General features: G+C 56.1%; 1 long non-coding RNA gene across 1 annotated transcript in view; it reads left to right on the forward strand.

Moving 5' to 3' along the window:
• Positions 1-2,342: 2,342 nt before the first annotated feature.
• Positions 2,343-12,159, forward strand: part of LOC113952452 — a 44,520-nt gene continuing 34,703 nt past the window's right edge. The window contains exons 1-2 of the long non-coding RNA XR_003529551.1: positions 2,343-2,567; positions 9,098-9,562. This is a non-coding gene — a long non-coding RNA (uncharacterized LOC113952452). The remainder of the gene's footprint in view (positions 2,568-9,097; positions 9,563-12,159) is intronic.

The raw sequence follows: 12,159 nt of genomic DNA on the forward strand, positions 1-12,159 counted from the left end.
CATCTGGTTGACATTCTTACATCCACAGGCTCTTGTGTAATTGCCCCTGTTCCCTGATCCACACACATTTTATCTTGCTTTTTGGGCAATCCTGCCCCCTCCGTGCCCACACCCCCCAGCCCAGGCTCCTCATTAAAACTTGGTGCTTTTTCCTCAGGCTCGGGTCTCCCCTCCCAGTCTCAGCAGTGGCTGAGGAATGTGAGACAGGAATGCTGTCCTCTCACAAGGAGCTGGGAAGGGGGGGCACGGCTATCACCTAAAAACAATGTCTGTGTTTGCTTTTGCAGTGTCTGGGTGTGCAGAGCAGCCGCTGCTGCCTCACCTGGCACCAGCACAGCATCTCCAACACCTTCCACCACCACATCATGGGCTTGCAAAAGCAGGGCTGGGAGCATCCCATAAATCAGTGTCAGGGAAGGATAAGTGCAGCTTTCCATTCCAATTCCTTCCTCAACTTTCCATTGCAATTCCTGCCTCAGACTGGTCTCGGAGCTGCCAATTTTGGTGCTGGTGCAGAGCATTATTATGGTTTGGGTTGGAAGGGACCTTCAAGCTCACCTCTTTCCACATCCTTGCCATGGGCAGGGACACCTTCCACTGTCCCAGGTTGCTCCAAGCCTCGTCTGACCTGGCCTTGGACACTTCCAGGGATGGGGCAAAATAAGCTCCATCATTTTAGTGGCAGGTGAGTAAAGGGAGGGAAAGAGAGCAGCCAAACTTCTGTGCTTGAATAAAACCAGTGGAGCTCCCAGAGGCTGGAATCAGGACTTTCCCTGCCCCTTCCCATCAGGGAAGGATTGTCAGACAGACAGTGCTTCACCCTCTTGGGCCCTGAAGCTGCAGAGACTTATGCTGGGCTGGCACCAGTGGGTGCCCATGGGATGGTGAATCCCATGGGAGCAGCACTTGGAGCCCTGCTCCTCCACATGGGCATCACCCCACCAGCCAAGGGACAGGGATGGGGCAGGGTAGCTTGGGGGGACACACAGGGGCTGCAGCAGAGCCCCCCCAGTGCATTCCCCCAGCTCAGCTCTTCACTGCGAGTTGTGTTCTGGCTCTTGCCAAACAGGTTTTAATTTCCAGAACGTGGGCATGAAAAAGCAGCACAACCCCCTCCTGCACAGCACTGAAATATGGCTTTTTTTTCTTTTTAATATACCATAAACGATGACCTTTTCCCTCCTTAAGCAGGCAGCCAACACAAGCACAACAATGTGATTTGTGCAGCTTTTCAGTTGCGGTTTCTTCAAGAAATTCATCTGGTCTCGAAGCAATTAAGGGAAGGGAAGCATTTCCACTCCGGCTTCGGGCCCTGAAAACCTGCCAGGAGGGTTTTTTTCCTTCCCCTCCACTTTCCCTCTTGCTGCCTCAGCCCCCCTCGCTCACTTGTCCTACAAAACCTCTGTGGTTTCACTTCATCAGCTCTCCTGAGCGAGGGAGGGCCAATCCTGACCCGGTGCAGGTGGGAAGATGCTGGATCCGTGTCCCTGTGCAGCTGGTGGGGTGGGACATTGCCCACCTGGAGCCAAACCCAGCATCCAACTGGACGAGGGTTGTGCAGGATCTTCCCCCACTGACCAGCACCTTCTGCACCCTCTGCCCCGCCACAGTTCAGTTGTCCCTGTGGCAGAGGGGCTGTGACTGCAGGGAGGGTCACGGGTGGCTGCCACTGTCCTTGTGCCTCATGTCCCCTTTAGGACGTTTCCCAAAGCACGTGGGGTTCATGGAGCAGCAGGGAAACCTGTGGGACGAGACTCTGCCTGGCCCAAGTGTGCTTGGGAGAATGGGCCTTAAATGAGCCCCTGAGTTAACAGCATGGTTAATTGCTCATTCATTCCACGGATGGGTTAATAATTAAGTTAAATTAATAATTGGGACAATAATTAAACTAAACAATAACCAATACACGGGACAATTGAAGCCCTCGGTCTCCGCGCTGAGGTTTTGGTGCGGTTACTCATTTACCGGCAGTTTGGGGGCCGGTTTGGCGTCGGACTGGCTGTGCCAGGGATGCGGCTCCCGGAGTCCCGGGAAAAACCGGGCTTTTCCAGGCAAAACCACCGGCTCTTCCCCCCCGGGGATGGCAGAGAGCAACGAGGTCCCGCTGAAGAGCGAAACCACCCCCAATCCTGCCCCCCACCACTGCCCCGGGTCCTCTCCCGCCCGCGCCCTCCCCTCCCCGCGCGGGCCGGACGGAGGGAAGGAGGGAGGGACAGACCGACGGAGGGAGGCGGCTCCGGGCCGGGGGGAGGAACTACAAGTCCCGTGAAGCCGCGGCGCCCGCCCGCCGCCCCGGGGCTATATAAGGGGGAATGGCCCGGCAGCCGCAGTCGGAGCATCCCCGGCCGCGGCGGAGCCGGTCCGGACCCGCATCCCGGGCTCCTGCACCGGCACCCCCGGGGGTGTTCCCGATGGGAGTGGGGCCGTCCCCGGCCCCCTGGAGCGGGATGTGGATTTGGAGAAGGAGGATATGGAGGAGGAGGATGGTGCCGCTCCCGCGCCGAGGGACCCGCAGCCCCGGGGCTGTTCCGGCGGGACGCGGCTCGGAGGTGGATCTGGAGGCGGAGGTGGGTGCCCCGCTGGGCTCGGGGGGTCGGGCCGGGGTCGGCACGGGGCTCCTCCGCCCCGCACTTGCTCCTGTCGGTCCCGTTAAACGCGGGGCGACCCCGGGGGCTGCGGATGCGCCCCGGAGGTCCCGGTGCTGGGGGGCTCAGCTGGGGCGCTGCGGGGCCCCCCCGGTGCCGGCCCCCGGTGTATCCCCCTCGTACCATCGCCTTTGTGTCCCACCGGCTCCCATCCGTTCCCCCTTCCCGGGGGAGAGGGGCTCCGGCCGGGGGATGCTCCTCGTTCGGGGCCCGAGCCCGGAGGGGAGGCGGGAGCCGGTCCTGGGGAGCGGGGAGGGCTCCTGTTCCCTCCGGGGAAAACCGTGTGGCTGCTCTTTCGATTCGTTGTTTTTTGGTGTTTTGTTTTCGGTTTGTTTGTTTTTAATGGGGTTTCGGGGTTTCTTTAGGGGGAAAAACACACGCGGCTTTTCCCTTGCCCTGCCGTGGGAATACCTTGCCCCGGGGCAGGTGCCCGGCCGGGATGATGGGCAATGTATAAAACCCCTCAAAACCCCCTCCCCTCCTCTGCTGGGGTCCGAGGGGTCTCCCCAGCCTCGGCGCTGGCCCGTGTGAGCCCGGGAGTGAGGGACACTCGATCGGGGCTGGTGATTCAGGGTATCTGTGATGCACAAGAGCACTTCTGTGTGAATTCTGGAAAAATATGAATGACTCCCTTATTTTGCTCGCTACAACAAAAAGACCACACCAGTCTAGACCTGCAACCAACAACACACACAGGAATTAGTGCTGTCTGCTCGCAGGGACCCGGCAGCAGGAGAACACCAGCCCTTGCAGATTTTGAGCCCACTGAGCCCTGCGCAGGGCCAGCGATGCCTGTTTGGGGAAAGGATGTTTGAGGTTGCTTTGATATAAACAAGAGAAGCTTTTATTGCCCAGACATTGTTAGTGTTGCTCTTTGCTGGCTTGGAATGTGTTTCCTCTGAAGGGTTTGGAGGCTGCAGGAATTGCTCAGCTCTTGCTAATTGAGACATCTTTTTATAATCACGGTCACAGCTGGTGGGAGGGAAGTGGGGGGGAGAGGGCTGGTGACTCAGGCCTTGGGAAGAAGCTGCCTGGTGTTGTGAAGGGGAGATTCCAGCTTGGAGGCTGGAGCAGGGATCACAGGGACACCGTCCTTCTCTGCTGTCAGGCAGGTGATGTTTTCAGGACATCAGCTTTCTCATTTCCCTGTAGAATTTGGTTGGAGGGCAAAAAAAAAAGATCTTCCTGGGTCACCTCAATCCCTCCCACAGGTGTGGAGTTCCACATGTGTGGTGAGTTAAAGCCCCTGATGTGGGGAGACCTTGTGGGGCAGAGGGAGCTGCAATGTTTTTGTGCTCTCCTTTTCAAAGGCTTTGCTGCAGAAAGAAGCAGATCTGCTGAGACTTGCTTTTTGTGAGGGTTTCCCAGATGCTTTCCCTGTTCAGGTGTCTCAAACAAAAGGTGGTCTGAGATGTGGCACCCTTCAAGCTTCACTTGATGAGCTGGTGAGAACCCTTTCAGGGTGTTGTTGAAAGGCAGTGGGGTCACTCTGCAGCCCCTCTGACTGTGGGGGTATCAGTTTTGTGATGGGAAAAGGCTCCCAGCTGAAGTGTGAAGGTGCTTTGCAAGCACAACGTGTATGAGGAGAAAGGCAACCCCATTTCTTGTGCTGGCAGGAGGAGGGGAAGTTGCTCCATGGCCGGGGGTGTTCCTGTTGTGGAGTGTCCCAGGGTGGGAGGGATCTTGCTCTGGAGAAGGCTGGGGTGGGCAGAGGGAAGGGTGGGGTGGGGACAGCAGGCACTGGTGGCTCTCTCTGTGGGATTCAGGTGCTCTGGCAGATTCAGCTACAGGAGCTGGAGGTGCTGGTGCTGCAGGTGCTTCTCCTGCCCCAGGAACTGGGAGAGGGGTGTCCCTGCTCTGCCCGTGCTGAAATCCGTGCTGGCAGAGACAGGAGCCAGGGGGGAAACAACCCAGGTGGGCTCAACCCACAGCTCTGGGAGGTTGTCAGGACCCAGTCTGGAGGCACTGAGCTGGGGCTGCTCCTGGGCTGGTCCCCTTGGGAAGGAACCCCCAGAGCCCTCTGGAATGGCTGTGCTGGAGCTGTGACCTGAGGAAGGTGGATTCACCCCTCCTGGGCTGGAAAAGCAGGGATGCCCTAAGGCAGGCTGGGATAAGGGATGGTCACACTGTCACTGTTTGAGGACCAGCTGTAAATTAAAGTCCATGTAATGGGGGTTCAGTGGTCTCTGAGCCAGACTCATCTTAGCTACACCTGCCTGGCTTGGGCTCAGAGTTACAGCTGCAGAGCAGAGGGGACTTGGGGCATGTTGTGACCTGGGGCTGGGTCCTGACTGTTTTTGGGATGCTTCTGCCTGCAGTGAAGCACAGCTGTGACATCTGGAAGCCCTGGCCTCCGACCTGGCTCTTCCGAGGGCTGGATTTTGGTGTGCATTCCTCTTGTGCCTGGTTGTAAATATATTTGATCCAGTAGCATCACTTCTTGGTGACTTTTAGTAGCAGCTGGCTCACATCTAGACAGTTTTGGACTCAAGTTCCTCTGTCTGGGGGTTCTTCTGTGCAAGAAGTGATCAGAAAGTGCCTTAAACTTTTAGAGATCAAACGTTTTGGGCCACACCCACCGCCCTCCCTCCGGCTCCCTGAGCCCTGGACAACGGGGGGGGATAATGCCAGGAGCACAATGCAGCCTGCTGGGGGGCTTTTTGGCTTGTTTGAACTTTGAACAGAAAAGCAAAGCAACAAAAGAGAGGGCAAGAAAAGCCCAGGGCTCTGCCAGTTACCGCGGCCGGCCAGAGAGTTAGAACTGCATTACAAAGGGTGGCCTTGTTCAGAAGGGCTCATTTCATCAGAAAGATGCATTTAAAACAAAAACCAAGGGGCAAATGCGAGCAGAAAGCCCCCCATGTTAGTATAAACACTGCATGAAAACACTTTTATTGCCTCCTATAACTCCCTAATAAATACTGTTCCTTTTTGATGAAAGCTCTTAACACAGGATTAGGGTTTACAGTGCGCTGCCTTATTAGTCCCTGGAGACAGAGCCCATGCTCAGTGTGGCTCTGTGTCCTGCTCTCAGCCTTCTCAGAGCTCCAGGGCTTCCTCCTTTCTTGCTTTTGGGTTTTTCCCCCTCTGTGGCAGCATCTGAACTGCAGGCAGTGCTCCCCTGGAGCAGCACCCGAGAGGAGGAGTGCAGTGAGTGTGGTCGGGGCAGTTCTCACCTCGGGTTCATCTCTAGGTGTGATTCTCCCACACAGAGCTGATGAGGTGTGAGGGCCTCGGCCCCAGGGTTGTGCTGCACCCCTGCCCTAAGAAGGTAACATTTTAAAAATTCAATTGGCTTCTCTTTCTGCCAAGCCACAGATGTTTTTTGAGGGCTAAAACCTAAGCCTTTAAATAAATGTGTTTGATCCCCGGGTGGTTGTGCAGCTTTCCTGAAAAAAAAAAAAAAGACCAAAAAGCAACCACCTCCCTCAGAATGGGTTTTGTATCAGGAGCAAATGTTGTCTAGTCAGGATTTTTATAAAGCTTATCCCTCTGAAGTTTCATTCCTGCTTTTTCTCCCTGGGAGGGATCAGAGCTGTCATCTGTCTTGTATGGCTCCCGGAAAACCTGCCCTGGTCTTGTTGAGGAGCAGAGATGACTGTGCTGAGTAAAGCTCAGCCTAAGGCAACCTTGAACCTCTCTGGCAGCGTGACTTGATCACCATGGCCAAAAGGTTCTTGCCTGGTACCACACAGGAGCTCAGACTGGCTTTGGAGGCTGCTCTGGACTCCCCGAGGGTGTCCTGTACAGGGTTAGGTAGAGGAAGGTGCTCTGAGACCAGTGTCACACCATTCCCACTCTGGGTGGCTGTGCCCTCACTGCTGTCATTGGGCTTTGCCTCAGCCCCTCTGCTGGCCCTTTAAACTGGGATTTCAGGCCAGGAGGTGTCAGAATGTTCATTTTTGGTGTGTGGGCTCACCCTGGCAGGCAGGAGGTGCAGTGAAGGTCCCTTTAGGATCTGTAGGCTGGGTGATGAGGGTGTTTGTGCTGGGTGAGGTTCTCCCCTGCCCATCCTCGTTCCCTGCAGATGAGCTCAGTGCTGGCACTGGCACAGCTCCAGGTAGGGTGTCTCTGGAGGGACAGGAACCTGCTCCTGGCATCTGGAACCTGGGCTGCCAGTGACACCAAGAGGCAGCTTGGTTCACTCTGGACCTGGATGGCCAGGGATGTAGTGAATTTGGGACTGAACTCTGGGAATTAAAGCTCACAGGAGCTTCTCTGCACTTCCAGACTGTGGAGAGCAGGTCCCCTCCCTGCTGGGGGTGTGGATGAGCTTTATGGTTCCCTCATGGCCAGCACTGCCCTGGTCTTGGTTCTGCATTTGTTTCCAGCATCTCCTCAGCAAGTGGAAGTGAAGAGGGAAGGAGGGAGCCTGTGGGTGAGGTCCTCACACACCTCTGGAGTGACAGTGTGAGGAGCAGGGCTCACTGTGGGGTGGGACAGTGCTGGCACCTGGGCTGGGGTTGCTGTGAGGTGCCAAAAATGCTGCAGTGCAGCCCAGGGGGGAGGTTGTGGGCAGGAGGGTCCTGCCTGGCTGGACATGAGGGTGGTGGGAGCTGGTACCAGTCACCCTGGCAGTGGGTGGGGTCCAGGGTGGTGCTGAGCTGGAAGTAAAGCTCAGCAGCCAAACTGCTTTGGTTTAACTCCTCTTTCTGGTCTGTGTGACACTGAGTGTGTGCAGAAAACCCTCCATCAGCTGGACAGGAAGAGCTGCTCACCTGGAGCAGGCTGGCAGGGCTCTCTGCACCCCTGTTCTCCATGGATGTGCCATCCTCTCTCTGCATGGATGTGGTTTGTGTCTCCAGGGGACAGTTGTTCCTGTGTCCCTCGCAGGGTGGGTGGTGGCATCCTGCTCCACCTGCTCCATCAGTGGGTATTTGAGCCAGTGTTCCTGGGCTAATCCATTCTCTGCACCTTATTCCTTCCAGGGCAGGAGGACCTGGAAGCAGAAGAAGGTGGCTCATGGAAGTGGCACCTGTGGGAGGGAGGAGAAGGATGAGGCACCCCCTGCTTGAGGCCCTGGGCAGTTCCTCAGTAAACTGGCCAGTGACCATCATCCAACCTCTCAGTGTGTCCCAGTGGAACATGTCAGACCTCCCCAGCCCGGGGCTCGAGGGGGGGAGGGAGGCAGAGCTTCCCAACCCAGCAGACTGGATGGGAAATAATGATCCCCTTTTAAAAGCTTCTTCAATTGTTCCTGAAAATCCTTTTTAAAAGGAGGAAAGTTCCTTCCTTCCTTTCAGCTCCCGGTATCTTTAAGAATTCACTCTATTGTGAGCCCAGGACAGAGACCCTTCTATGAGGGCTGCCCGGGCGCTCCTCGGAGCCCCCCTCCCCGTGCCCCCTCCCACCCCAGCCCAACAAGCCCCCATTCTCCTCTGAAGAGGGTCCCTCTGTCTAACGCCAAGTAACTCTTAAGGGTAGCATTTATCCTCGGGCACTCAGCTCACAAAGAGTGCTGGAGTGTCAAATAAACTCACTCCAGCCCGCGAAGAGAAGAGGAAGAAAACACAAAACCCCCTTTATTTCCACCCCTGCAGGGAAACAAATACGGACTTTGTGCCGGGGAGCAGCGGCGCCCTAACGAGGCAGGGCAGGGGCTGTGCTCGTGTGCATCCCGGGGCACTGTGTGCCCGAGCACAGGGGAGGGGCTCTGCAGGGCCCTGGCACAGGGCAGGACGTCAAAACCCTCCCCAAAAAGCGCTGGCCATCCGTGTGCCCACTGCTCTCGGGGCAGAGGGGTCCCTGCTCCCTCTGCCAGCGTGTCCATGACTTCCCTGGGTTTGGGTTGGAGGGATGCAGGGAGGAAGATGCTGCTCCTGTCCTGGGCTCTCTGCTGGGGTTGTCACCAAAGGGAAGGGACAGTCGGGGGGTCTGTGCTTGGACACATCTTCAGCAGATCCTCTAAGCTCCGGGGGGCTCAGCACTGCTGCAGGGGCTGGTTCCCTCCGGAGGCTGTTGCAGGAGGGAATTCAGCTTGGGAATTGTCACCTTTCTGAGCCCTGTGGCTGTTTGCTGTGTTTGTCACTGCTGCCCTGTGGAGGAGACATGGTGCCCTGCAAAGAAATCCCTGTCTCTCTTTTTGTGGATGGATTTAAATCAGAATCCTATGTGTCAGGAACCAGTGTGACCAGTACTGACCAACTGGGACAGTAACACCTGGGCAAGGGAATGGCCAGTGCTCTCTGCTCCCTGGGGATGTGGCCACCAGCACGGCCAGTGCTCTCTGCTCAGCTGCAGCAAGAAAAATCTCACTTGCTCATTCCTTTTGGCACAATCCTGACATTTTAATGGTGGGTTTGGGAATATCTTGCAGTGTTGCTCCCTGGGATGTGCTCGGGTGCCCTGTGGCTGGCAGGAGAACAGGGGCTGGAGACAAGGGGGAGCTCTGGCTGTGCTGGGGTGACCGAGGTCACTCCTGGTCCCTCATCCTGACGTTTGTTTCTCGACAGGTTTTGGCATCTGCTGCTTCAGGAATGACAAATTCCATCGGCCACAACCGCCCTGGGACTGCCCTTGTGCCAGAAGTGAGGAGACCAGAGCCTGACCACGTGCAGGATTGGGACTTCTCCCCCTCCACCAAAGGTCCTGAGCCAGGAGGATTTGTCTCTGGATGGTTCCTCTCCCCTGGGATCTCTGACATCATAAACCCTCCTGGTCTGCTGTGGGTTTTGGATGCTCCCTTCTGTTTGGAGCTGGGAATGGCACAGCTGGGAGGCTGCAGCCCCTGCTCCTCTCCAGCTCCCGTGGATTACTGCTTTTGGCATCACTGTGGTGGAACTGGCTTTGACGTGTGATGTCTCCCAATGGACAGATGTGGAAAAGCAGCAGTTACAGCCCCTCTTTTTCTGGGCATCGTGGCTCTGGAGGAGGAAGGAGTCCATGCACACGTGTAGGACAAATCCTGCTGCTTTTAGGTGAGTCAGGAATATATATTTTTCTCTTTTTTTTTTTTTTTAAAGCACTTTCCTGTGGGACTTCTGTAAAAATTATATTTTCCCTCACTTGAGAAAGCGATGGAGTGACCTGCTGTAAGGGAATGTGGGAGCAGACAGGCTTGTTTCTGACAGCTGAGCTGCCTTCCCCTGTCTGTTCCCATCAGAGCAAGAATATTTTAGTACCATCTGAGCCTCAAGTCCCTAATAAGGGTTTTCTTCCTGGAGTTTTATTGCTGAGTAATGAGCAAAGGGGTTAAAGGCTGCAGCCCCTCAGCAGGTTTTCCTTTCTTTCCCTGGCGAGGGGAGCCCTGCTGGTTTTCCAGACTTTTAAGCCTGTGGAAGTCAGTGGTGGTGGCTCATGGGAGCCTTGTCAGGCTCACTGGGAACAACGTGTGGCTTGTCCTGAGGGTCCCGTGGGGCTCCTGGTGGATGCAGGGATGAGCTGAAAGGTTCCCTTTGGAGAGGAGGGTGGTGTAAACCTCCTTGTGCTGGAAAATCCCCTTTCCTGATAGAAAGTGATGCCAGGGCTTCAGATTTTGAGGGGACCTCTGGTGCTGTTGACATCCTGGTGTGATGTTGGGAGAAGTGCCCAAGGGGCTGTTGGGAGCAGCTGGGATGTGTGAGGGTGAAACGTGGGGGGTTCTGCTTGGCTGGGGAAGGAGGTGATGATCCCTGGGCCAGGGCAGGTGGATTTGCCCTCACCAGCCCTCTGTGCTGCCCCTTGGCCAGGGGTGCTGTCCTGCCTTTCCCCTGGGTCTGACCTGCAGTGACACTTGGCTTCTCTTGTCCCTGTGTGTTTTGGGGAGGACATTCCCTTCCAGCCTCTGTTCCCTGTGAAGGCTCTAATGACCCTTTGCTCTGAACTGGGGTCCAGCTGGGTTTTGGCACGTGGAGCAGAACTGACCCTTTAAACTGAGGAGGTTCTGTGGTTTGCCCTGCCCAGGCTGCTTTCTCAGGGGTCTTTTTTTTAGTGATCTTTCCTTTGTGAGAATGAGACTCAGAAATGTGAATAAAGGGAAAATTGCTGCTGGCAAAGACTTGGCTTCTAAAAATATATATCTGCTTTTGGTTAGGGCTCATCTGCTCTTGTTGGCTGGTGGGCAGTCAGCCCAAGAAGGCTGATGCAGCCTGGCAGGGCCATGAGCTCTGTCCTGGTGTCCATCTGGGAGCAGTGGGGCTGTGGAATGTCCTGCAGGAGCTGAGCAGGGACTGTGCCAGGATGGGCACAGGGGCACAGGAGAGACCTTTGAGGCTGCTGTCCATTTTACTGAACACAAATCCAGGAGGATATGGTGTTTGCTCTTGCCAGAGGTGGCTCTGCCAGCTGGGTGCTCTCAGGATTGATGGGGATGGAAAATCCAAACCTGAGGGGCTGAATGTGCTTCTGCACTGCAGACTCCCAGCTGTTGGAGCAGAGCCTGGGTGTTCTGATTTCCTCCCCTTGTCTGTGTCTGACTGGTGCTGTTACAGCTCAGTCCCTTCCCAAACCCTTGGCATTGTGGTTTTTCCTTGATGATGATGTGAATGTACCAAGTACTTGACTTCATTCCTTTCCAACATGAGGCTCTGGCTTCCTCTCCTGTCCCTGCCTGTGAAGTGCAGGCAGGAGGGGGATGAGTTTGTGCACATGACCCTGGTGGTAGTTCCACATTTTTGAGTGCTGAGCAACTTGTGCTGAGGCAAAGCAGAGACTTCCTATCCTGAGCTGATGTAAAGCAACCCAGAGCTGCTGGACTCCTCTGCACCAGCTGCTGTGATCTGGGGCCAGGCTGGTAGTTGGACTTGGGATTTGGTTTTTGCATCCTTCCCTTTTGCTGAGGGATTGCCTGTGGTTGTTGGGAGCTGCATCATAGAACCATGGAATGGTTTGGGTTGGAAGGGACCTCAAAGCCCATCCAGTTCCACCCCCTGCCACGGGCAGGGACACTTTCAGGCAGATCAGGTTGCTCCAAGCCCCGTCCAACCTGGCCTTGAAATCCTGCAGGAAGGATGAACTGCAGTCCAGCTGCAGAGATCCTCACCTGTAGCTGCAGGCACCAAAAGCTCTTTATCATGATCTTTAGCAACCCTTTGCAAAGCCTCTGGGCTGAGAAATGTTCCTTATCTCAGGCTCTTTCTCACCTCTAATTGCTCCCTGCAGATCAGTGCCCCTGCACACCCCAGAGCAGGAATTGTCCCGGTACAACTGGCCCGAGGGACACTCCAGGGCAGCCCAGTGCTGCTGGGGACAGCTGAGCTTGGGACCCAGGGAAACCCACCGGCAAACGGCCAAAATGCTTTAGGGACTGACCAGCCCTGCTCTGCCCTGAGGCATCTCAGGGAACCACAGAATGGGTTGGGTGGAAAAGCTCTCCGAGGTCATTGAGTCCAACCATTCCTCCAGCACTGGCTAAACCATGTCCCCAAGTGCCACATGTGCCCCTTGGAAGGGAGGCTTCCCATGGCCGCCCCCCTCGCCCAGCTCAGTTTGGGGTGTGTGGGGGTGGCACAACCTTTCCGAGGGCACCCGGGAGGGAGGGGACCCCTCCGGGTAAGGGGGTGCTGGATCCTGGCTGGGGCTCTGGGCGGGGGGTCCC

The sequence above is a fragment of the Corapipo altera genome, unplaced genomic scaffold (assembly GCF_003945725.1).
Source record: "Corapipo altera isolate COAL_440 unplaced genomic scaffold, ASM394572v1 343, whole genome shotgun sequence".
Classification (NCBI taxonomy): domain Eukaryota; kingdom Metazoa; phylum Chordata; class Aves; order Passeriformes; family Pipridae; genus Corapipo; species Corapipo altera.